Genomic DNA, 27,654 nt, shown 5'->3' with positions numbered 1-27,654 from the left:
TGAAAATGGACATATATCCATTTAGACTAGCCAGGTCAACAAATGTAAAATAAAATAAATTAATAATAACAAATAAATAATAAATATTTTCACAGGAAGATGTTAAATGCTGATAGTTTCTGACAATGGGGGTTTAGCTTGGGAACCAAAGTCAAGTGACAAAAAGTGATGTCATCCAAACTAACCCAGCAATAATATTTGATATCAATTTAAGAACTCTCTGAGAGAATGAAACAGGGCATTTTGTATTTTGTCTTTGACCTAACAAGACCATCCACTCACCTCTGCACTTGTCTTGCAGTAAATACGTTTCTAGGGCATAGTAACTCTTTTAGATTCAGATAGGAATACAGTTAAGTATAGCTTAGATGTTTTCTTTATTTATTTGAGGCTATCCTGCAATGTGGTTTTAAATATTTCCTATGATTTTGAACTCTGATGTAATGGATTACTTACTAAGTATTGTCTTGTTCTTTTATTATGTATTATTAAATATATTTAAACCTTTGAACTGTGTCTGGTCTGTTTAGAGATATTTAAGTTCTTAGAGTACTTGCATATCTATTTGATGACACTGAACAGACCACCTCTAAATGCCTGGCTCTTGTTCAGACTACCATTTGGATTAATAGTAACATTACACAGTAGGATTGGGCACCTTTCATTAAGGACCTTAAAGTAGCTGATAAAGAGTGGCTGGTGGCAATTGCAACTATCTTATAGTCTAGGCAGAATGGGGCATAGCTAGTAAACCTGTGCCAGCCTTTCTCAGGCGTGTGTGTGTGTTTGTGTGTGTGTGTGTGTGTGTGTGTGTGTGTGTGTGTGTGTGTGTGTGTGTGTGTGTGTAAATCAAATCTCAAAGATTGTGTGTGTATCAGCTACTTGGGCAGAGACATGAAGCACTGGTTAGACAGAGAGGCTACTGTAGCTCTTGGTTTGGCCACTCAGCTGAGATCTCAACCTATAGCTTTGCCAGTGGGGATTCTTATTGGAAATCTGGAGAAAGAGGGAGAAGCCAGCTGCGGACTGACTGTGAACTTTGTGTGCTATTAAGGGAAATTGCACTTTACTCTGTGTATACTTGTCATCCTCCCAGTATGTATGTTCCCCACTGTTACCAGTGGTGTGGATTGAGGCTACTTGATTACTGGTCCAGTGCAGGGGCATTACATATCAATTGGTGGTAGTGGTGGGATATTCACATCACCTATTAATTGGCTTGTAGTGGTGAGATATTCACATATTAGAATTCAGTAGGGTGGATATTGAATTCCTGTAGCCTGTATACAGTGGTCACTAAAGAAGGTGTTTGTACTCTCAATCAGCCACACACTGAACATTCAGAGTTTCATATCACAACTGTTTTTTTTTTGGTAGCTTAGTTGGTCAGGGAGACCAGGCAAGCATATCAGCAGAGCAGTATGACAAGCTGACTAGGAGCCAGTTCGCTAAGATGTGCCAGGATAAAGGACTGGTGCATGCCAACCTGACTAAGGCAGAAGTGATTGCAGACTTGGGAACAGCTGTATCATAGGCAAGCAATCCGAAGGACAAACAGACTTGACTTGGGGAGGTACAACTCTCAGAAAATGGACAGTTCAACCTTTCCACAGAGGACATACACATCCATCTGGAGTTAAAGAGACTTGAACTAGAGGCCAAAAGTATGGGAATAAAATCAGCAGAGAGACTGCTGCAGGAGAAACAAATGGAATTAGAAGCAGTGTATAGACTGAGATGTCTGGAAGCTGAAGAGAATGAGATACAGAGGCAACATGAAAAGGAAATGCTGACTCTTCACAAGGGTCATGGAAGTAATGGGGAAGGAAGTACCAAACCCCAGAAGCAACAAAGGTCAGTAAATTTCTTCTATAATTTACATAGGGGGATAATTTTGATAGTTTCAGTCATATGTTTGAAAGTGTATGTAAACAGTATAATGTTGACCAAGGGATCTGGGTACAGTTTCTGAACCCCTTCTTCCATGGTAAAGCTGTAACTGCTATTTCTAAATTGTCTGATACTGATTCCTTAAATTATAATACAATCAAAATTTGTTTGTTAGACAGAGAGGCTACTGTAGATCTTGGTCTGGCCACTCAGCTGAGATCTCAAACCTATAGCTTTGCCAGTGGGGATTCTTATTGGAAATCTGAAGATATATTGATATATGATGCCAATAGTACTCATATGTCTGTCAAGGAATCCATGTGCATTCAATTGTGCAAATGCAGTTGACAAGGCTGGGCATCATTGCGCAATAACAGTAACACCTGAGATATGCATTGGGCTCCAAGTCAGACATATATTGTTAGTTTGACTTTTGCAAATATGTCTGGGAAGAGAGAGAATGTAGAGCACAAAGGTGGGGTATTGAAGAGTTCATGATATATGTGGCACTGCTCTTGAAGTGCTACAACTGTAGCCTGCTAAAGGGGAGATTACAGCAAGTCTTGCTGTAAGAATGAGGCTTGGAGTTTTTTTAGCCAAGGCTGTCTCCAACACAACAGGCATTCTACACAATGGGGAAAATGTCATCTCTACTATAGTGACCATAAGAAGCACAAGCAGGACAGACTTAGCTAATGGGAAGCTGAATTTAGGATTCGAAACACCCCGCTCCAATTATGCAAGTATACTGACCCATAAACTGTCTATGATGTAGCATTAATGATCTAACCAGCCAACACAGATGCTCATTATGCTTTTGTATATATATATATATATATATATATATATATATATATATATATATATATATATATATATATATATATATATATTCTTATTGTAATGTATAGCTGCAAACCATGAGGCACACCAGGAGAGATTAACTTGTCACAGGGAGGTAGAGAATAAGTATGACACAGGTCTACATTCAAGCCGTAATTTTATTTTCAGTCCATTAGGCACTAGCATCTTTAGCAGGCATACCTCAACATTCAAAAAAACACACTGGTGAAAGTACAGATGCTGGAAACACAACTTGTTATTCATTGGAAACACCTGCCATGGTTAACTCGGCAGAGAAGACAAGAAACAGGAAACCAAGGTAGACCAAGAACCAGCGAAAAATAAAAAACTCAAAAAAACACACTGGTGAAAGTACAGGCACTCGAAACACAATTTGTTCTTCATTAGAAGCACTTGCCATGGTTAACTCGGCAAAGAAAACAACCAAAAAGAAAACAAGGTAGAGCAAGAACCAGAAAAAATAAAAAACTCAAAAAAAACCCCACTTTGTTTTCTTTGCCGAGTTAACCATGGCAGGTGCTCCCAATGAAGAACAAATTGTGTTTCGAGCTCCTGTGCTTTCACCAGTGTGTTTTTTTTTAGTTTTTTTTTATTTTTTGCTGGTTCTTGGTCTGCCTTGGTTTCCTGTTGATTGTTTTCGTTGTCGAGTTAACCATGGCACGTGTTCCCAATGAACAAGTTGTGTTTCGAGCGCCTGTACTTTCACCAATGTATTTTTTTGAGTTTTTTTATTTTTCGCTGGATTTTGGTCTACCTTGGTTTCCTGTTGGCTGTTTTCTTTGCCGAGTTAACCATGGAAGGTGCTCCCAGTGAAGAACAAGTTGTGTTTGAGCACCTTTACTTCACCAGTTTTGTTTTTTTTTGTTTTTTTATTTTTTGCTGGTTCTTGGTCTACCTTGGTTTCCTGTTGGTTCATACCTCAATGTTCATCTCAAGCATGCATGCCGTACCCAATAACTCTTGCTATTTGCATTAGACAATGAAAAGACCAGCTTAACTGTGTGGGTGTTCAGTAATCAGAAGCAACAATTACTTTTTAGTACTGGATAAGTATTTATAGAATATTAACAACACTATGTCAGGAAGAATTAAAATATGGTAATTGCAATAATTATGAAATTAGAATGCATATTTCTTATCCATCAGGGGAAATAAAGGTTGCTGTTTTGTATATCATCACAGTGAAATTTGTTTATTCTATAACACATAAATACCTTTCCATCATATGTGGATGTGCAAAGGTGTACAATAGTAAATTATCATAACTGTTAATGATTGCCAAACCATTTTTTAAACAATACAGTACTGACATACAATATATCTAATTATCTCTTTTGTTTCTCACCCCCCCCCCCACACACACACGCACACTTTATCTTTCTCACTATTTGTGGGGCATTATAATTTACTAACATTCTGCTTGTCTGCATAAGTTGCTATTGAAAAACTAATGATTCGCAACAGAGATAGGTACACTGACCGCTGCGGCTCGTCCCACCATACCTCCACAGATGGCAGCACAGACATCCAGCATTTTAGGTTCACAACCTGTTAGTGTTACCTCCACACCACCTGCCCTACCTGCTCCAATTACATCAGATCTACCCTGGCTGCTGATGTAGTGGTATCCCCTGAGAGCAGTAGTAGCAGAGATGGCGATTTTGTTACCTAGCAGGAGCTGACAGGGCTGATGGAGGAAATAATAGAGAGGGGCCTTGTTGCACATATCTGAAGGGGTGAAAAGGTCCTGTGTCACATTGCCAAGATAATGCCAGTCTGGCATTCACCCAGGGAGCTGATGCAGCAGATAATGATGACAGTTCAAAGGATGAAAACTAGATTTTCACTCTTCTGAAGCTGGATGAGGGTGTACCTCTGATGTTCCCCCCTGTCCCCAGCCTTTTGTCTCCATCACTATCACTGTCTGTCTTGTATGTCCTGTATGTCTGTGCATGCTTCCTAACCTACCCTACCTACTTGACCCTGTTATTCCTAAGCAACTTTCTCAACATTCCTCTCGCTCCCAAAATAGCTAAATTAATTAATAGGCACCTGTCCCACAAAATGAAAAAAAAATTGTGCCCCATACTCTCTCTATTTCACATATCTGTCAGCTTGACCAACTGATTTGGCCCAATTTGACATACAACATTATTCTGTTGTTGTCACTCATCACTGGTGTGGTGACTCTGAAAAGTTATGTAAACTGTGTGCTCACTTGTACATTTATGTTGTGAAGAAATGGATAGGTATGGTGCTCTTCCATTATCCTCCTGCAAATTCCTGTATCCTTTCCTTTATATACTGTCCTCTGCTTTCCATTTTTAACACTGTTATATTCACCCCCATTTTTCACGCATTTAATTTGGTAAAAAAAATAGACTGACAGTTTCACACATAGTACATATGATCAGAAATGACCCATGGAAAAGCCTTCACTTTATGTCTTTGGTATTTACGTGGAGTTTGGCATAGAGCAGCAAAGCTGATTGTTAGTGACTGCTGTTTAACCTCTTATTGCAAAAGCCCAAAATTTCAGTTCAGTCTGCAGTGGTCCTGTTACTTTCACAAAAAATGCTTACATCTGCTGGGCTATGGGAATACAGATAAAGGCAAACTAATAGTTATGCAGTTAATGGAACATTTCTTAGGTTGCTGGATGTATTAAAGTAGAAGTTCCTATGTGTAGTGAGACAATTACCCTGATTGTAGCCTGATGTTTTTCCATAGTGTCATGGGTTCAATTACAGCTGCATGTCAATTTATTACTTCATGAGACTTCATATTCCTATCATCTATTTAACTGCCAATGTCTGTATTTCTCTCCATATAAAACATTCCCTTAATATAACACTGGAATAGTGCAGCAAAACTTCATTTTCAAAAACATTTGCAGCCTCAACAGGGATACTTATTAAATAAACCTTATCTTGGCTAGGTATTTCTGTTTATTGCACTCTCCTACCCCTTATTTGTACATATATCAAGCACTTTATTGTATAGAGCATGAAAGATTAATAATGATTTAATTCATTCGACTAAAACATCATACAGATGTTCCTACATGTCCCCCAAGATGTATTGTTGCTATTCCTGTCTGCTTCTGTCTCTATGTCTCTCTGTTCACCCCTTCTGTTTCAGTAAGTTGTCACTGTGCTCCAACTGTGGTATTTTAATATTGTAAAGTAGCAATTCCTTTATAGTATGATGAGCTAATGTTCACATGTATAGAAGAATTTTTGAATAATTTCAAGAGTTCTAATGTCCCCCAAGATGTATTGCTGCTATTCCTGTCTGCTTCTGTCTCTATCTCTCTCTGTTCACCCCTTCTGTTTCAGTAAGTTGTCACTGTGCTCCAACTGTTATATTTTAATACTGTAAAGTAGCAATTCCTTTATAGTATAATGAGCTAATGTTCACGTGTATAGAAAGATTTTTGGATAATTTCGAGAGTTCTAATCCATCCATTAGCTAAGCATTACTGCCTGATTTTGGTACTCTAGTTTAGGTGTACCTGTTGGCTACATATCATTATGAGCCACCATTAGCCTACTTCTGTCATATTCTACTTTGAACCTGCCTCCATCTCACCCTGTTGATATATCTTCTCTCTTCTGTATTTGCACAATGTCTGGCACCAGGAAACAAATGCACCTATGGCTAAATGGAAATTCAGAGCTTATAGCATTATCTTATGATTGTATTGCCTTTGTCCACATTACTCTGTCATGCTTTGCAACACCGTTTTAAGCTATGTTTAGTCTGTTTAATGTACTTTTGAAAAAGGTAAAGATTTGGAAGAACAGATTGCATTGATCAATCGGTTAATGAAGATGAATAAATACATTCACGTTAAATAGAAACTATCAGAATTAGGACTTTCTCTATGGTGTGCTTAGACAATATTGAGGTATAAATTATTTTTCTTGGCATGCTGTAAATGTTCAAATACATAGGGATGAAAAAATATTTCAGGGTGCGTTGTTAGATTCCTGTGGATGCAAATGTTGGCTACAGCTTTACTTAACACATCATTAAACTGTTGATATATTAATATTCCTGATACCTGTTGTGAAGGCTGTCTTTTTCAGATGTTTGCCCAGAAGTCGTCACAGAGCAACATAGATTACTGATAGTTCCCATTCTAAGTTCAACACTTCAAGATATGATTATGCACACAGTAACACATTGCCAGTGCAGCTTAGCAGCTCTGTGCTCAAAGAGCACAATAAAAACTAAAGTAAATGAAATAACTAATCCCCCGGATTCACAAATCCTCCGTGTAAGACGTAATAAGTCTTACTCGGAGGCTGCAATTGAATGGTATGATGTCAGCGTGCCATGAATATGCATGAGGGCACGCTGACCCAACCCTAAGTACTACATGGACCGTGTAAGAAAGCAGGGGGCATGTCCAACTGCTGAGCAGTCCAAATGTCCATGCCCCTGCAAGTGTTTAAAAATAAAGTCAATAAACAAGAGTGAGTCTGCTCAAATGTCTCTGCACCCAACACCTCACTGCCTGATAATGTAAACCCCATCACACATCTAAAATGCATAACCCTAATTTATTTTTTTAAATACCCAAAATAGCTGCCCGTATTTGCATGTGTGTGCGTGTGTGTGCCCATTCCTTAGCTACAGTCAGCAATTCCCACATGGAAGAGCATAAGAAAAAATGTTTATGCAAATCACATGAAATAGCAATAGCGTTATGGTAGAGCGTTCGCACAAAGAAGAGGCATTCGTGGTTCGAGTCCCACCACTCCCTTTCGTATTTATTTTTTAAATCAGTATATGGAATAATACCCAACATATATGTTTAAACATAACTAAAAAGCAGTGAAATGGCCAATGTATCAGTGAATAAAATAAAATATTTTAAAGGATCCCAATATAAAACTGCCCGCAGTTAAGCAGCGCTTCACCCAGTGCAATGTAGTTTCCCCTAGCTAACTCATGCTTTACCCAGCGCAATGTAGTTGCCCAGAGCTAAATCGCACTTTACCCAGTGCAAAATAGTTGCCCAAAGCTAAATAGCGCTTTACCCAGCGCAATCGGTTTGCGCAGAGGTGCGCGCCGTGCCAACCAGCACCCCGTCAGGCAACGTGGAGCAACGTAGAGCAAAGTTGCTTACACACAGCCATGCCCCCTAACTTGTCTGGACAGTAGTAAAATAAAATACAATGATAAGGTTTGAACCCAGGACACTATGCACCATAATCAAAGTACTAAACCACTAAGCCACGACAGCTTAGGAAAAACATCCACTGTTAATATATATATAGTAATAAATGTTAGATTAACCATTGCTAAGCAGGTCTGCAGTCAACCGAGAATAGTCAAAAACGACCAATCACAGAAAAGTGCGGGAAATGTGGCATATTTAAGCTGCATAGGTGGGAATACTCACCATAACTGATTGTAGCTCCCATCTGCAGTTAGAATGTCTGGTGATGGAGAGGGTACACACTTTAGAGTGCAACACTGGGGCATCAAGGAGTCAAGATACATGGTTTGGCTCCTAGTCCATTGGCATGAGACTCGACTCCTGCAGGGCCAGTTCCAAGGAATGGAGTATAAGGCAGAGGCTAGGAACCGGTTGGCTCATGAACTCACCAGTGCCACAGGCATCCCTCGAACTGGTGAGCAGGTCCGTCACCACCATGCAGACCTGAAGAGATGGAAGCAGGACCTTCTGAACCAGTGGATCCAGGAGGCCCATCATATGCATGATGCCCCACTACTAAGTAGGTAGCCATGGAATGCAGTATGTAAGACAAGCTAATATACTCTAAATAATGCATAGGTATGTCTAAATATGCCTTCATTTACTCCACAGCTGCAGGTGTTCATGCTATGAACCAGCTAGCCTATGCAGATAGGCTGCTAAGGCTGTGCCACAAGGCAGGTTAGTAAATATTCTGCATGTTTTGTTATATAATATATGTGAGAGAGCATGAAAAAAGTGTCGTATCCCAATAATACAGCTAGTAAATGCCTAAATAAATCCTCTGCATGTACTGTTATATAACAAACGTCACTGAGCCAGAAATAGAGTGTACTAACCCAGCAATCAAGGTAAAATAAGTGTGGAATACTATCTCTGCATGTACTGTCATATAATATAAGTGAGCAAGCCTGAAAAAGGGTGTTGTAACCTATCAATAAAGGTATAATATGTCCTGAATAGGTCTCCTGTATGCACTGTAATATGAAATAAAGGAGAGAGCCTGTAGAAAATAGTGTTCAATGTAATTAATAAAGGTATAATACTTGGAGTGTGTCTGTGTCACTTACTTTGAAATGTTGTTGTACTCTTGCATTCAATAAACAGTACTGTTGTATTAGTTGCTGTCAACCCACATTTGTGCAGTCCCATATGAAGTGGATGAATTAAGTGCCAGTAGCTGGGAAGCATATCACATTAATTTCCTGAATAAATTCTCTGCATGTACTGTTATACAACAAATGTCAGAGAGCCATGAATAGAGTGTAGTAACCCATTAATAAAGGTAAAAAAAGTCTGGAATACTATCTCTGCATGTACTGTCAGATAAAATAAGTGAGTGAGCCAGAAAAATAGTGTCGGAACCTATCAATAAAGGTATAATATGTCCTGAATAGCTCTCCCGTATGCACTGTAATATGAAATAAAGGAGAGAGCCTGTAGAAAAGAGTGTGCAATGTAATTAATAAAGGTATAATACTTGGAGTGTGTCTGTGTCACTTACTTTGAAATGTTGTGGTACTCTTGCATTCAATAAACAGTACTGTTGTATCATTTGCTGTCAACCCACATTTGTGCAGTCCCATATGAAGTGGATGAATGAAGTGCCAGTAGCTGGGAAGCATATAACATTAATTCCCTGAATAAATCCTCTGCATGTACTGTTATACAACAAATGTCAGACAGCCATGAATAGAGTGTAGTAACCCATTAATAAAGGTAAAATAAGTCTGGAATACAATCTCTGCATGTACTGTCATATAAAATAAGTGAACGAGCCTGAAAAAGAGTGTTGAAACCTATCAATAAATGTATAATATGTCCTGAATATGTCTCCTGTATGCGCTGTAATATCAAATTAAGGGGAGAGCCTGTAGAAAAGAGTGTTTAATATAAATAATAAAGGTCTAATACTTGGAGTGTGTTGGTGTCAGTTACTTAGAAATAATACATGCAGGGGATATACACCTGCAGTCAATAGCAATGTAGTGTAGAGTAAAATTGCTAATAATATGTTAATGTATGTTTCTTTTCCCCCCTACTCCATGTGCATAAACAATGCAATACAACACTTCAATGGGTATGTGTAATCTCATAACATTTGTTGGGACATCTGTCCTATTGTTCAATAAAAATCTGTTTTTACTTTGATGCATGTGCCCTGTTCAAACACCACATTCTTGCTGGCCTGTTGCCACCAATCATCCCTGCATGCTGTTGTAATGTCCACTGTTGTTCAATTTATGCATGTGTTATGCTTGCTGTTCAACTGTTGTAACCCTGGTGCGTTGGGTTAATGGAAATATTACTGCATGCTGTTACAACTCATTTTGAATGTTGCTGTCAATGTTGTAATTAAACACACCTAATCACAGAACGTATGGGAAGGCCGGTCCCAGCGAACCCACATGTCCCTCCTCAGCTGGCGATTGCACTTGGCACCAGCATGTCTGGTGCCCAGCCCGGGCTACCCTCCTCCGTTGGTCCTGTGCCACCTTTGGGTGGAAGCGCTGCAGGGGATGGGGCTTGCCCCCCTGCAAGCGTGGGTGGAGAAGGGCCACCTGTCACCCTCCGAAGGGTCCGGGTTGTGGTGTGTAGGGAGATCCAGTGTTTAGTCTCTGATCCCCTACACCAGCTCGAGGTGAGAGTGGCACGACTCACGGGTGAGCCTGTCCCTCCTATGCATCCTCCAGCACAGCGACCCTCGGGTCTGTGAAGGTTCAGTGGTGACTGCCCATGGGTGGGATCTCAGTCCCACTGTTACCATCTGTGGGCTCATGGGCTTGCGATTTCCAAACATCCGTCCCCGTCAATTGTGTTCACCCACCCCATGCATATGCACAGCTGTTGCTGTTAAAGAAATGGGCAGCTATGGACCTTCCCTACACCCGTCCTGCACATCCCAAGCTTGTTTTCCTACTGTCTTTCCCTCTTTGTGCCCCCTTTTTCTCCACTTTCCTATCTCCCCATTTTCATTTCTTTCAAAGAAATTAGCACGGGGGTTAGCGGGAGTAAGCACTTTTAAGCAGTAGTAAGCAGGTTTAAGCGAGTGTGCGCATGTGTGCGCTAAGCTTAGCATCACTAAGCGTCACGCAAACCCATGCAAACCTGCTTACAACTGCTTAAAAGTGCCTTAGTCACTCTATGTCAGGGCACTTGTTCTGCTCAGCAGCAAAATAAAGCACCTCTGTCAGTCTCGAACCCCAGACCTTGGACACACTAGACTGCATGAATCACCACTAAGCCACAGCAGATATACAAATAACTTGGTTCTGAAATAAATATATCATGCATTACAATGAGGGAATGTAAATGGAAATTAGGAATGGTATAACACAAACCCTTTTCTGCGTGTCTTTACCAGCAGTGGTTGTGAAATTGCATGACATGACTGTGAAAGGGGAACCAGCCATCCTAGCAGGGAATAATGTTACAGTAGCACCTTACAAACACCACACAGTATCAGACCAGGATAAACACTGGCCATAGGAATACAGTACAATAACCACATTTGTATGGCAGTTAATTGTGTAAGTGAGAAAAATGTACATTCACCCATGTATCCTGTGTTAGCATTTGGAGGGGTGCGTACATGTCTATACTGAGATGTGTGTACTGGAAGCAGCAACATGCAGGTATGAGTACAACATGCACATAACTGGCTACAACCCTAGCATCAGATAAGAGACATATCCCAACCTTCAGACTGACACAACGGTGTCCAGAGCAAACAAGAATGGGCCCCACCTTTGAAATCTGAAAGGGCTATGCCTACCTAACCTAGCATTATATAGCAGTGGGCTGCAATCACAGTGAGTAATGCAATTACAAAACAGCAGGCTGCATGCAATTACTGAATGGTGGGCAGCAATTGGTGCAGAGGATGTCACATGCATAAGTGCAGATACCTAGAAAAGCAGGCTGTACCTGCAGTCCACACATGCAATTATATCATTGCAGGTGTCGTGAGACAGAGAGTGAGAGAGAGAGAGACAGAAACAGAGACCGAAGCTGAAATAGAGGGCAAAAACCCAAATCAAACCAGCCAAAAAAAAAAAAACTGAAGGTGAAATAAAGGGCAAATACCCAAAGCAAACCAGCCAAAAAAAAAAAAAAGATACAAAACCGTAACACACGGAGCAGGTAAATGCAAATGTAAGGTATGTAACTCAAATGTATGTGTTGGCATGTTGTAGATGTTCCTGAAGAGTACTCCACAGACTGCAAATCATCCATGTGTGGCAGCAGTATGTATCTAACTGTATCTGCACATGTGCATAGGGCAAGGGACATACTGCAACTGTTACAGACCACATAGTAATAGCAAACAAGGCTCCTTCTTAGCAGTTGTTATAAATACCCCTGATGATTGTGTTAGAGATTGTTTATACACCCCAGGAAACACCTCTGTGGTTCAGGTTGGCAGGGGCAAGTGAAATCAAGGTACATGTGTGCCAAAGGCCAGGGTAGCATATGGCTAGGCTGCCGTAGGCCCTAGGGCCAATAGCATATCACCTACCTATGACACTATGCACTCACACATGTACTTAATGCAATAGCTGCTATGTGAGGTTGAATGAGTGTAACTCTGAATGTGTGCAAGGTGTGTAAATGTGTGATAGCTTAGTGTGATGTTGTATCTGACATGGTAGTGCCTAACCTAGCTGTGAGGACAGCAACTGATGTGTAATGTACTGTTAGGCAGACATAGTAGTACAGCATATGATGTGATGTAGTTCTCCGTTGATGAATGTGGTGTCTCATTGTAGGCTAAAGCAATACATGTATGCTTAGTGAGTGGTACTGCAGGTGAATCCATCACCAATATGAACTGTAGTACTACCTGAAGCTGTAGGGCTAAACAGCACAGTATGGTGTGCGTTCACATTGCTTGGAAACACTGTCATGTGTGTTTCCTGTAGTCTGCACAGAGGACAGACTGCAGGCATAAGGGTGTGTAAGTAGTGGTACACAGCACCATATGGTACCCATGTAATGCTCATCTGTGTTGGCATACAGTGGTGTGTTGTATGTTTGCCTGATGTGTGTGTGATTATGCCTGTACAATGGCTGCAATCATATGTGTGTTACAGCGTTGACGTGTGTATCCAGCAACATCTATAGTCTGTTACAGCAGTATGCCACCTATAGTAACAACTGGACACATCTGTTAGGCAGGGCTATGACATCAATGAATACGGTGTTTGAGTGGTACTACTGTACCTGTACTTTACATCCATTGCAATGGGTGTCATCTCTGTTTGTGCATTGGTGTGATATACACCCCTGTCTTGAGGTTGTGCAATGTGTCACAAACAGTGTGCCGGGTACTGTTGTATAGTGGTGTGATATATAGTGTCTGCCAGGCAGTGTTAGTTAGTTGTGGCCTGAGAACCAATAAGTGTTAGTGAATGTGTGTAACCACTGACAGACAATAGGATGGTATATATGTCAGTAAAGTGATATCTGTGGGTAAAGGTGTAAAGTGTGCCACAGGACACTCTCACACAAATTGTTCATATCTTTTTCAGCCAGAGGGCCCACCAACGTAATCCAGCTTACACTGCAGAAGAGGAAGAGGTGATAGTCAACAGCCTTTTGCAGCTGTACACCATGCTGTTCTCCAGAAACAGCCAGCACCAGCAGGAGCGGACTGCACTGTGACAGGAGCTTGTTAGTCAGGTAAATGACATAGGCATGCATAACCAGACATATGAGCAGCTACGCCATCACTGCAGTGATGTAATTATACAAGTCCAGTGGCATGCGTCTGATATCCAAAGACAGCAGCTTGCCACAGGTGGTGGGGTGGCCATAGACCCCCCCTCACCTGAGCAGAGGAGCTGCTCCTAAGCATGGTGGCTCCTGGACAACAGCTACAGCAACCCCTGACATGTGTTGTAATGGAGGCCGGAGCCACCCAGCACATCCACCTGGAGCAAGCAGATAATACTCTGTATCTGTAGACTACAGTTAACTGTATTGTTAGATTATGTGTACATGAGATGTGTACTGTGTGTTTAACAGTTCCGCTGCCTACTGTTGTGCAATATGGATAGTTTGTATAACATCCCTACACCTGTGACTGTTGACTGTTGTTGTACTGCAGTTTAGCATACTCACTGTAGCAATGCCACAATTGTGGCCACTGATGAACCCTCTCATATTCTCGTAGGTCCCTCTGGTGTGACGGCAGGGCAGCCAATCCATGCTGGTGAGTGTGTTATACCTGCAATGTTGGTAATGAAATATGCATGTTATAGGTGAGGTGTAGGCCATGTACACGTAACACACCTACGCATAATGCATGCCGTGCATGTTTGCTGTGAGATGTTGCACAGCTCAGTAATGTCAGTAGCTTCCTCAATGACATGCAATACACAGAGCATGACACACAATTGTGGCAACCTCATACTGCACATTGGATAGGCATAGTTGCAACACCTGTACACAACATAAGACATTTATCACATGCAGTACACAAAGTCATGCTACATATGGCATAACCACACACCTGCTGTAAGGTCACACGTCAGTATCCCACATGTCATCCGCACACTCATGATGTACTTCAGGGGTAGAGGCCTATCATGGGGCTGTGCAACAGTCTTCAACACATAACACAGTCATGTTAGGCAATGCTCCCTACTGGGCACCTCATACACCCATGTACAAAGTGGCTGTGTAATAGTGAACGTATCCACGGCACTGCAGTTCAGGTACAGCATGCTAGGCGGTGGTCTGTCACACAGTAGTAGCCGTGAGTGACCACAAGATGCATGATGATGATGATGGCACATGGTACTACACGCCATCCAGTTACAGTGACCACAGTACTACACATAGCAGTCATTGCTGTGCACCTCATTGTTCCGTGTGTGCAAACATATGCACCTATACACACCATGCATAGCATGTTGTGTGTGTGCTTACATATGCTAGTATACACATTTTGCACAACAGCCACCATCTGTACAAAGGGTCACATATATGTCCTGGAATGCTATTGGGTGTATAGGTCACATGACACCCAATGGGTATGTGTGGCGTTAAATGTTGCAGTCGTGTAGCATGCCATGTCATGGCTGGCAACAAAATATCTGCAATATGTCCCACATGCACCATACCCACTGTGCAATGTCCAAGTCGTGCATTGGGATTCCTTCACGTCTACATGCACCACTCATCCCATGCCTGTACATTGCATGCACCTGTACCCACTATTATGTGATACGGACACAGACACTGTCATCACACATGTAAATCTATGTGTCACACAGATGACACATGCAGCCATGGTATGTATACCATTGAGTGATAGTGCACATGACATTGCAGAGCGGATAATACTTGCACAGCAATGTAGTGTCCATGTACACATTGTGTTCCAGGGTGTAGCCAATCACTGCACAACTACACACATGCATCAAAGCCATGTATAATGTCATTAGAAAGGGCTGTCTACATTTGCACTGCATGGTGTTGAGCAACACATGGTCTGCCTACTGACATGTGTGTGGTGACTGATTGCCTTGAGATACTGTCACCCACCATCACCCACTATTGTGTATGTGTTGGATTGCTGGTTTGTGTGTGTGTGTGTGTGTGTGTGTATGTGCTGTGGTGAGCAGTGTATTTATGTGCATGTGTGCATGTGTGCATGTGTGCATGTGTTCATGTGTGCATGTGTGCATGTGTTCATGTGTTCATGTGTGCATGTATGCATGTGTGCAGGTGTTCATGTGTTCATGTGTGCATGTGTGCATGTGTGCTAACATCATGTACAGATTGTAAAGTGCGTTTTCTGTCTTCCTTCCACAGGTGCTGTGTTAGGCATAGCTGAGTGTAGCAGGGAACCTGATGTCACCGCCACTAATAGTGGAGATGATGAGACATGTATTGTGGCACAGGAAGGTCTGACAGAGTCTGTCATTGGTCCACCAATCGACAGTACACAGCGGTCAACCCCATCTATGCGCACACTCATACTGCCAATACATCCCCGTCACCAATGGCTGTAGCTGAGGGACAGCATACATTTGGCATTTACCAGGAGAGTGTGGTACACATGCATCCCCTCACAGCAGCCATAGCCGGATTACCGGAACGGTACCACATAGGTGGATGTCCAGGGGTTCTCGGGGGAGCACCACTGGTCGTACTGCCCCTGGCAGACGTGGCCCCAGAGGTATTATAACCTCAAGTAAGTTCCGGGCTGTAATGCAGACACAGGCACGTATGGAACGGTACACCTGACAGGGACTAAGGGCACAGAGGGCTCATTACACTGCTATCAATGACAGCATCTGTGACCTTGCTGGTGCCATCCAGAATTACACCAAGGTCATTGATAGCCATTGGAGGGAGACATTAGATGTCTTCCACAATGTGTTAGCCATGAGCCAGGACCGTGCGGGAAGGATGAGAGGCTGACACGGGCACATGCCAGCAACAGCATCAGCTGCCATTCATCACAGATGGACCACAGATCACAGCCGCTCCCGTAGTGGCAGGACCAGCCCCAGCAATGCTGGGGCTGGCCTGTCCATTGACCATCCTACTAGACCACATGCACGTGGTGCTGGCCAGTCCCAGCAGGGACATGGGTCCAGTCATCATACCTCTGCCTCTGATGATAGCACCCAGTCAGGGTTGGTACCCGATACTGCCCGTAGCACCCCTGCTAGGCACAGGTATGGTGTCCATGGCTGGAGACAGTGATCTGTACAGCATAGCAGGTACAGTCTGTGGCTGTCCCACAACCGCCCGTATATGGCAGCCACATGGTGGAGTTGTGTGCATGCAGACACACACACATTTACCATACAACTAGGGGTCACACATACATGCACACATTGCATCAACATTGGCCTATGCAGTACTGTTGTCCCACACACACACACACACACACACACACACACACACACACACACACACACACACACACACACACACACACACACACACACACACACACATGCCGATTGGATGGGTCAATGTCAGGCTCTGGCAAACCTACAACACACCCTGTGCATATGATGACACCTGTGTCACCACCTGTCATCTGTCACATTGATGCAGGAATAGGCTAACATGGTTCTGATGCACAGGGTGACATAATAGCAGTGTAGCAATAGTAGCAAGTTGCCAACAGGAAGGTGTACTGATATCATTGTTGGTATATCTGAGCAGGCATTATGCATCACAGCTCTGATAGTCATTGTAGCATTGTTTACACCAGTGTTAGGTCTGAGTATGTATTGTCCACCCATGTGCCACTTGGATGAAGTGTACAGTGTTGACAGCATGTGTTAGTGAGTGGACAGTACGTGTGTGATGTGTGCATTACAAATTAGCAGGTGTACATCTGTGAACATGGTGTGTGTGCACTGTCTGCATGTACGTGCATAGTGGACACATGGCATGTGTGACATACCCTGTTCTACACATTGTTAACATCTCATGGTATCTTTCGATGGCCAGTATGCATTCTACTACAGATATGTACTAACATGGGTACACATGTGTGTATGACATGGGTTGGCACTATGCTGTGGGTGATACCGTTGATATCTGTCAATGATCTGCAGTCTGGCAGTATACACCACCTCAACAGCATGACTATAACCAAACATTGGATTATGTCCTGACAAATGACTCACAGTTGTAGGGAACTCAGTAACAGTTGGATCCTTCCAGTACTATACTATGACAGTAACCAGTGGTATTGACCGCCACATGTTCCTGGGATCACACCTGTGTGGCATAAAGCCCTCTTCGGTACATGCAAACATACTAGGGATATGTCCATCCACATCTGGTAATGCATGCATTGGCCTACACTGCATTTCCCAGATGGGATGCATATCCTATACAAGGGTATCATACAGACAGTTACCTGTTGTCCAATACATGCTGTATAGCAGTACACCGTCTATGGCATGGTCATCCACATTTACTATACATACTATCCCGACAGTACCACATAGGTGGTAGCCCTGAACACGTATGTTGGGTACCAATGTGTACAGACAGACACGTGTTATGTAATCTATCCCTTAGTATCCGCATATCTATAGGTATTGTGGGGTCTCTCGGTGTTTCACATAACACATTAGGGGCCTGCATGCATATCCACAGGGCTGGGGCACACCTATCATGACTGTCCATTATTGGCAGTCGTTGTTGTGTATGAACATGTCTGACATATACCCCAGCAATTACCCTCACTCACAGTACTCTACAGTACGTGTCATGGATGTGTTTGGCAGGGATGTCCTTGGTCATGGGTCACTACATTGGCCAGTCTTGACGCAGACATACATATGTGGCCTATGATCTGAGAAGCAGCGGCACAATCTGTCGAAGGTTACAAATGTATTCATGTAGTATGTACTGATTGAGGTCACATGTACACAAATCTGTTTGACACGCAGATACCCGATGTGAGCAATGCACATACTGTTTGAAACATATGTCATACCGTAGTAAAAGCAAAACCCACACTGCATTGACCACTTGTGGCACACATACAGTCAGCGTTTGCAGGACTCAAACCCCTACCTGACTATGTTATGACACTAGCGAGATACGCATTAACACAACGTGCTATTTGCTTTACTGGGTGCATTCTTTTCCAAAGCTCTATTTGTAGGATGCTGACATCATCACACTTGGCAAAGAGGGATTCACCACTCCTAATGTATTTCCACAGTTTCCAAAAAGGCCACTCCTCTCAAAGACAGTCTCACACACACACTCACACTTTGCAAGATTCAAACCCCTACTTAACTATATTATGCTACTGGAGAGATACACATTAACACGGCACGCTATATGCATTACTGGGTGGTCTCTGTTCTCCTTGAATATTTGTAGGATGTTGACATCATCACACTTTCCAAAGAGGGAAGTACCTCTTTTAAAATGTGTTTCCACAGTCTCCAAAAAGGCCACTCCTCTCAAAGGAAATCACACACATGCACACACACTTGGTGTTTGCAGGACTCAAACCCCTACCTGACTATGTTATGACACTAGTGAGATATGCATTAACACGATGCACTATTTGCTTTATTGAGAGCATTTTTTTTCCTAAGCTCTATTTGTAGGATGCTGACATCATCACACTTGGCAAAGAGGGATTCACCACTCCTAATGTGTTTCCACAGTCTCCAAAAAGGCCACTCCTCTCAAAGGCAGTCTCACACACACATACTCAACAATTGCAGGATTCAAGCCCCTATCTAACTATGTTATGATACTAGTGAGATATGCATTAACACGACACGCTACATGCTTTACTTTGTGGTCTCTATTCACATGCTATGTTTGTAGGTTGCTGACATCAGACTGGGCATGGTTATGTGTGTGCACTTAGTGTTATGGAATCCCACAAATTAACCTTGTGGGTCAGCAGGTGTGAACATCTTGAACAGGAATACACAATTCATACCTGGTGTGATCTCTCTGTGGACATATCACCATTCCTTCATATGACAATACATATTCATGCACGGTTTGTAGGTTTTGTGGATACCACATGTGTCTGTGATGTTGGTAAAGGGCTATTCAAGGTCTATATGGGACCTGTGTTGCTCCTGTCAGTGATGATTGTCCTGAGTGTCTGCCTTGCAAGATATCTAGAAGGTTTGGGGAACATGATGTGCTCAATAACATACCACAGACGTTTGTATTGTGTGTTTGTCGGTGTCAAAGGAAAAAACTTCAAAGACCAATACACGTAAGGTTCAGATAAGGCACATTTAATAACTTGCTGCAAGGAGACAAAAACATGCAAATACAGGATTTTGCCTAACTACTAACAGAAAGTATGCTATTCTTATACTGTTCTATAAGGCATTGCCTTCTGTGGTTGACGTAATCAAACACAACTTTCAGTATTGTTCTACAGCAGATGTTACTCAGATTTTCTGCTGACATGACTGGATTTATGAAAAACATTTTGAGAAAAACAACCTGGCCTTGGTGGGCTCTAGCCCGTTACAAGCTTCTACTGTGTAGTTCTAATACATGTGTTACATTTCAAGGTACTTTTCTAGCTCAGACATAAGCAAGTGCTGATTGCAGTTCATATTTTCAAGCAGTCTTTGTTCTGGTTATCTATAGCTCCTGCATCTGTGTACTTTCTCACAGCACAAGCGGAACTCCTTGTCTAGGTCTCATACATTTATTCATTATTTTCCTGACACAAGCAGAAATTATCTGCTTTCCTGTAAATTGCCAAAGCATAAGCAAAGATTATAGCTGCGCATATTTATTTCATGACAATACAAGGTTAGATAGCTTCTGCAATTCGTACAGATTTTATGCAGTGTGAAATAGAATAAATGTGTTAACCCTTTTCAAGCCTTAAATGCACTAAGCATATTACTAATACATACACTAATACATATTTTTCTGACAGTCAGTTTACAATATCTCTGTTCCTCACTCCAATCTTGATGGACTCCATGGACTAGCATTTTGGACTTCATAGGCTTATAGGAATATAGTTCCCATGGTGTGTTGTGCCCCAACACTTGTGGGGTGTGCCACATGTTGCTGTAACACATTCAACGGTGTAAGATCCTTTAGGGAGTGTGAGGCTCAACAGACTGTTCAGGTGCAGTGTCTGTTTGTCCTGTCGTTCACGTATGACACATATGGGGAAACATTGTTATACATGTGATGGGATTCATTTGGCATTGTGGGGACCAGTTTACACATTCTACATGTGATATCTCCTGGTATGATGTTAGGGCCTTTTGTCACTGGGAGGTGGGTATGTATGTATGGGCCTGTCTGGCAGGATGTTGACATTGTCAGTCAGGTACAGTTGACCCTGACTCAGGACATATATGACTGTACATCGATATTTCTCACCTAGCTAAAGGAGGTGTAATGTATCTGTCTGTACTCCTTTGCAGATTATCTTTCCACAGCAACAACAAACCTGAACACTAAAACCCTGTTATACTCTTTTACACACTTGACACACTACTGCTCCTTTGTGATCAGTCGACAGTGTATGTCATCATCATATCCTGGCATGTCCAAAGGTTGGTTTTGTGTGTACTCTCCAGTCCAGCTGGTGCATATTGGAATTCTGACGCATTGTTACAACTGCCTTATGTACACAGGTAACACTGTCCTCCTACTAACAAACTCAGATATCTGTGAGAGGTGCAACTGTATAGATGGACAGGAGGTTGAGCTCTCCCAATCCATGACTGACACAGTCTATCGGGTGGTGAAGGTAACTACACACACCACAAATACAGTCACACATGCACCTATGACAACAGCAAACTGTATACGTTGACACACAATGACATACTTGGAGCATCTAAATGTACTCTGCCTAAGCAGCTGAGACATCCAAAGCAGACACACAAACAACTGCTAACACACAACCATACACACATATCATCACATAGTTCACAAAGTCATTGTGTCACACAGTCACTGCCCTTAGGCCTACACAACACACCACATACATCTATATTAGGTGAGTGCAATTGTTGGTCACACTGACATCCCACTCACCAGGCTGAACAAGGTGAAGGTCACTTTGTGCTGTGTGTCGGGTGCCAGGATATGCCACATGACACATGCACTGTTGTCAGTCCACTGCAAGTACAACTATGGCTCCATCATTGTGCATTCCGGTGTGTAGACCCTCAGACGTTCCTCCCTGGACTACATGACAAGAGACATAGAGGGGCTCTCTGATCATGTAGGCCAGGACAGTATGACCCTGACCTTGTGTAGCATCTTACCCTCACCAAGTACTATGTCACAGTATACAGATGACATGATCAGTTTTAACAGTTGCCTAACATATTGTTGTCATTCACAGGGGATCCAGTGTCTGTCAGCCTGGGATTACATGCTCAACATGCCATGTACATTCGCTATGGACGCCATGCAGCTGTCACCCCTAGGCTTTCACAGACTGCCTTAGGCTCTTGACACACACATAGTGGCTGTTTGAAGTGAGGGTCAGATGACATAACCACAGCCATAGACATTACAGGGTATAGGAAACGGAGAGTGATGGTGCTCAACAACTGATGTCTAACCCTCAGAATGCATGCACTCAGGACTCACATCAGTATGGAATCTGTTGATATATGTGCAGTAACAAACACCTGGTTTAGGCTCACAAAAGCACAGCAGCACTAACATGTTTTACATCATACCATGGTTTTCAGACACAGGACTCGGTCTGGACAACAACAATAGGGGGGGATTCCATATACATCATTCATACACACACCTCCAGGTTGGTAGCAGTACACAAAGCATTGGGGAACGTACATGTGCAACTGAGAGTGGTCAAAACTGCATTTCAGTTTGTAGACTGTTACAGACAACACTCCCAAACATGGGCACAACAGTAGTTATTCCTTGGAACACAGGAGAATGTGAAGGACTCACCAAACACCATTATATTGTGTGACTTCAAATACACAAACATTGACTGGGTATACTACTCAAGCAGTGACACCCCCGAAGAACAGTTGCTAAGATTGTTACACTCAAATGCTAGGCCAGACCTGGTCACCACACCCACAGGGGGTTATACATGTGGTACCTGACCATCACACACATGGGGACTCTATGTTCCACAACAGAGGTATACCTGTAATTGTTAAGGTCGGAGCATACATTCATCTCACTAGACATACATATCCCATACACACACACACATCCTATGTGATCTCAGTGACATACTTCTCATGAGCAAACATCACACTTGTACAAACTGAGGTGGTATCCCTCAATGACCCTGGGACAGTGTTAATTACGGCTCAGACAAATACATACTTTACAAGCACATTCTATGGACAACTACTGGAATTCATGGATTATGCTATCCCAGATAACTACAAGACTCACTCCTCCAAAGGCAGGGGCCCTGTCTACTGGACCACGGCCATTACTGAGCTGTACATAGACAGGAGGAGGCTACTACATTATGGAGGACAATCGCAATCTGGAAGGCATCTCTGATCAGTACTAAGGTATAGCTACGATCAGCTGTTGATTCATCTAAGGCCCACTTCTAACAGACACTTGCAACAGACACTGTGGACAATTGCAAGGCCTTATTTAGTTATGTCAGGGACCTGTGTGGGAACTCACAGATATGCTGTGAGTTACTGCATAATTACAAATGATACAGTGAACCCACTGACATTGCGAACATCCTGGACAAAAGGTTTAGTGGGAATGTTTCCCCACCATCCCCCCTGCAGTGCACATGTCCATCACAACAGGGTTTAGCCTCCCTGACATCACAGTTGAACATATGTGTGCTGCCCTCTCCATAGCAGACAACACAGCATCAGTGGGACCAGATAGTGTCCCAGACTGTGGCATACACGAGATTCATGACAAACTTTACACTCACATTATGTCACTGTTCAATATCACAGTTGCTACAGGATGTGTACCCATGAAATGGCATACAGCTACAGTGTACCCGCTACACAGTGCTGGTGCCACAAGGGACCCTGGACATTATCACAATATATGCCTAACTATCCTGGTCTGCTATGCAATGGAGTGTATCATCATGAAACACATACACATACACATTGTGAACCTACAGACACTTGTTCCTACACAATTTGGTGTTGTTGTAGGCATATCTTGCCTCTTGCAGATGTTTGATGTCTTTAAACAGTTAACAGGTCCATAGATGTACACAGGGTTGTCCACACAGCCTACCTGGAGCTCGCACACCACTTCTACACAATACCCCACTTGGCCTTTACACATTAGATCACCGGATTCAATATATACACATATGTCACAATCTGGATTGCTAACTGGATCATGGATAGCACACACATGGTCAGTATTGCAGGTCCCATGTCTGACTATACACCAGTTACACATGGCATCCCACAGGGCTCAGTCCTGGGACCTCTCTTATTCTGTAATATATTTCTGATACATACTGGCTAACACAGGGGGAATATGGATGACCATGTTTGCAGATGGCTGCAAACTGTGTGCCATATTTGACTCCACAGCTGGCACAGGCATCCTCAGAAAGGGTCTCACAGAGATGGCTGACTGGTGCCAGAGCCATGGCCTACAGCTACCTTACTTTAGATGCATAGTCATCACCTTTGGTAGTGACATCGTGCACACACATTACCACATAGGTGATGATACATCACGTACAGTGTGTGTGGTTTGTGATTTGTGGACATGAATACTTAGTACTCTTGCCTATGACATTCGCATTGCCAATGTTGTTGGACACACCATCTATTTAGGCAACCTTATCCCATACAGTTTTACATCCAGATCAGTTGGGGTCATTGTGACCCTGTAGTTATCTGGCACATGCTTGGATACAATGGTCCATTTCGGATGTACCTTACCCAACATCTGCAGCAACTAGAATGTACACAGATTTACATACCAAGTGGATCTAGGGACCCACACAGATGGTATGCACAGTTTGGCTATGGTGACCCCAGCTCTCCTCAGTTGCTTACTGCCTACTTGGATGCAGTATGTGCCTTTTCTTTGATGCCATGTCCATCACAGCATTGATGGACAGGCTCCACGTGAGGATATCAAAGTCCCTTACAGCTACATGCTCCAGGGACAGGTACATGAGCAATGATGTTAATAGGACATGCTGGAGGGGCATATTACCATCACAGAGGCTCCACTCACTCGGGAATGTGATCACAGTACCACATATGCACAGACCCACGCTGAACACCTACAGGTGACATCTTCACAGGTGGACGGGTGATCGTATGTTTAGCCCTGGGATATGTTATGGGTCCTTGCTAGACAGAGGCAGAATGAAATTAACATATGTGAGATATCTTGTGTGACCTACTATTGACAGGCACAGTCTACTGATCTAGCGTGATTGCAGACTACAAACACACTATGCCTAGGCTTCTACATACCCTAGGGCAGATAGCCTAGTGGCAACCTCTGAACCTATGCTAATGTTGAGGATGTACATTGTTCAGTGATGGTACTGATTGCAGGTTTTGTTTCTTCTTTGCTTTACCACTTCCTATGAACAACCTAGGTTTCTGCATAACATATTTGATTGTGACAGTATTTCACTATTTTATATTGTGTCTGTTGTCATATCACTGTGTACACATGGTGGATTGGTGAATAGTGCGAGGTTCCTGGGTTGACACTTGCAACTGTGGGATATGTGTGGCCCACTGCTGTACTGAAACTTTACCTAAGTGTGTGAGCATGCCCAGTTCAGACTTTCAGTGTTTTGTTGCCTGACATTTGTCTCATAGTTTCAAGTATGTGAGCATGCCCAGTGTGACCTTGCAGTATGTTGCTGTCTGAGGTCCACTATGTTTGTTGATGTGTGGGAACATTACGAATATTAACATTTATACTATATGTGTGTTGAATATCAGGTTTTATTATTACTGCAGGCCTCACCTTTGTGTCTTGACTCGACAGGGATTATGCTATGCATGCAGGGTTTCCATTAGATACTTAGCATTGACTTATCAACATTTTTTCATGCAAGCTGACCATTGACATACTGTCATGATTTAGTGGTTCTGTTCTCTGACTATAGTGCACTGTATCCTGGGTTCGAGGACTGTCACTGCTTCATATTTTCATACATGGCAGAACAGACTGCTTCAAGAAAAGTGAAGCAAATATGAATCTGTTAACCTGCTTTTGATGAACTATACCCACATTTGACCAGACTTGCACAACATTGCTCAATGTTGCCCAACATTGCTGGAAAGTGCACAATATTGCTGAACATTGCCTGTAGTTGTGCTACTTAGTGTGTGCAATTTTGTTCACATATACTAAATAGTGGTGAGAGCTGTTTAGCAGTGCTTTATATTGCTTAACACATAGCAATCATGCCTCAGGTGGTGCTGCAGGGCTGCCTATGTCGGATGCACATTTTACACTCCTCATACATGTTTGTTAACAGGTAGTGTCAAGTTTGGCATCACTTTTACTATATGTGCGAGTCAGAGAGAGGTATCATTTCCAGGGTTCCTACTGAGCCAGTGTATATGCTATGCATTGCCTCTTTGCCAAGGCCAAAGCATACTGGGCACACCTCCTTCTGCCTGCTGGGGCAGGCTCAGGTTGTTCCTCCTCCAAGTCATGCTCTGCCTGTGATGGCCTTGGCAATGGTGGTGGGCTGTTGTGCCCGGCCCTATGCTGCTCCTGCTGCAGCTGTTTTCGCAGGATCATATTGTGTAGCATAGCACATACCATGACTATTTGGGTACATGTAGTTGGTGAGTACTGCAAGGCTCTACCAGATGTGTCCAGGCACTGGAACTGTGACTTGAGCAGCCCAAACACACGCGCGATTACATTTCGTGTTTGTGCGTGTGTCTCATTATGGCGTTCCTGTTCAGGTGTGTGTAAATTTATGATGGGTGTCATCAGCCACAGCTCAAGTGCATATCCAACGTCCCCCACTAGGTGATCATGAGGGATGTTCCCATCGGCAAATGTCTGGCACAGCTGTGTCAGATGCCAGATATGGCAGTCATGGTAGCTTCCAGGACAGCCAGCACACACATTCATTATTATGCCCTGGGCATCACACACGACCTGGCAGTTGATGGAGGGGTAACCCTTGTGGTTATAGTAGGCCCTACCCCGCTCACCGGCTGGTGTTTTGATGTGAATGTGCATGCAGTCTATTGCACCCATTACCTCAGGGTATTCCGCTATTTGCTGGAAGAGACGCATATTGCTGGCCAATACCTCACGGGAATTGGGAAAATATACATGATCACCGACATGTGCTGCTATGGTTCAGGAACTGGTGCACTACCCTAGATGCTGATGCCTGTGAAATCCCCATCATATCAACAGTTGGTCTCTGGAAGGTACCTGTTGCTAATATTCTTAGGCCAACACATACCTTGGTTTCCACTGGGATGGGTTCCCCTCTGTTGGTTCTGTGTGTGAGGCATGGCCTGCACAGCTCAACAATTTGCTGCATGAGGTCTCTGTCCACTCTATAGCGCTCCACTATCTCCAGCTCATGTAGCCCCTGGTAGGTTACCCTAGGCCTGTACACTCTTCTCCATCTCCTCACTGTGGGTTGCTCAGCAGCATTTGCATTGTCACCACCCTCAGCATGTTGCATATGTCACCTTATGACAGCAATGGCAGCCCCTAACATTTCTTTGTCTCAGTGAAGCTTTTTCAGTTTTCACTTCTATTAGCTTACTGCAGTGTTGCAGTGTGTCTGAGAAATACATACTGGAATGTTTTTAGCTGGGTTTTGAGTGCTGGGCTGGGCTGGGCTAGTGTAATGTCTGTGTAATTGGCTGATTCCGATTGTTTTCACCTGCTAGCTCTGCTAGTACTCCCTGGTTAACTTCCTACTATTTGTTGTGCTTCCTTTACCCTTTCTGTTTCCTCAGTGGGCAGCACCACGCAAACAAGTGCAAACACGTGCACACCACCTCACACGTGCGCACACATGCTTACACGGACTAAAACTTGCTTATTCCTGTTAAACGCGCGCACACCAGCGCAAACGCACTTACAACTGTTTACACAGACTTACATATGCTTATTCATGCCTACACGTGCGCACACACGCTTGCACGCATGCAGACTGTCTTACTCGGGTTTACTGGCGCGCATGCATGCTC

The sequence above is a fragment of the Protopterus annectens genome, chromosome 3.part1 (assembly GCF_019279795.1).
Source record: "Protopterus annectens isolate FY-2018-M chromosome 3.part1, PAN1.0, whole genome shotgun sequence".
Classification (NCBI taxonomy): Eukaryota; Metazoa; Chordata; order Ceratodontiformes; family Protopteridae; genus Protopterus; species Protopterus annectens.
Note: the sequence above shows the minus strand (reverse complement) of the source record.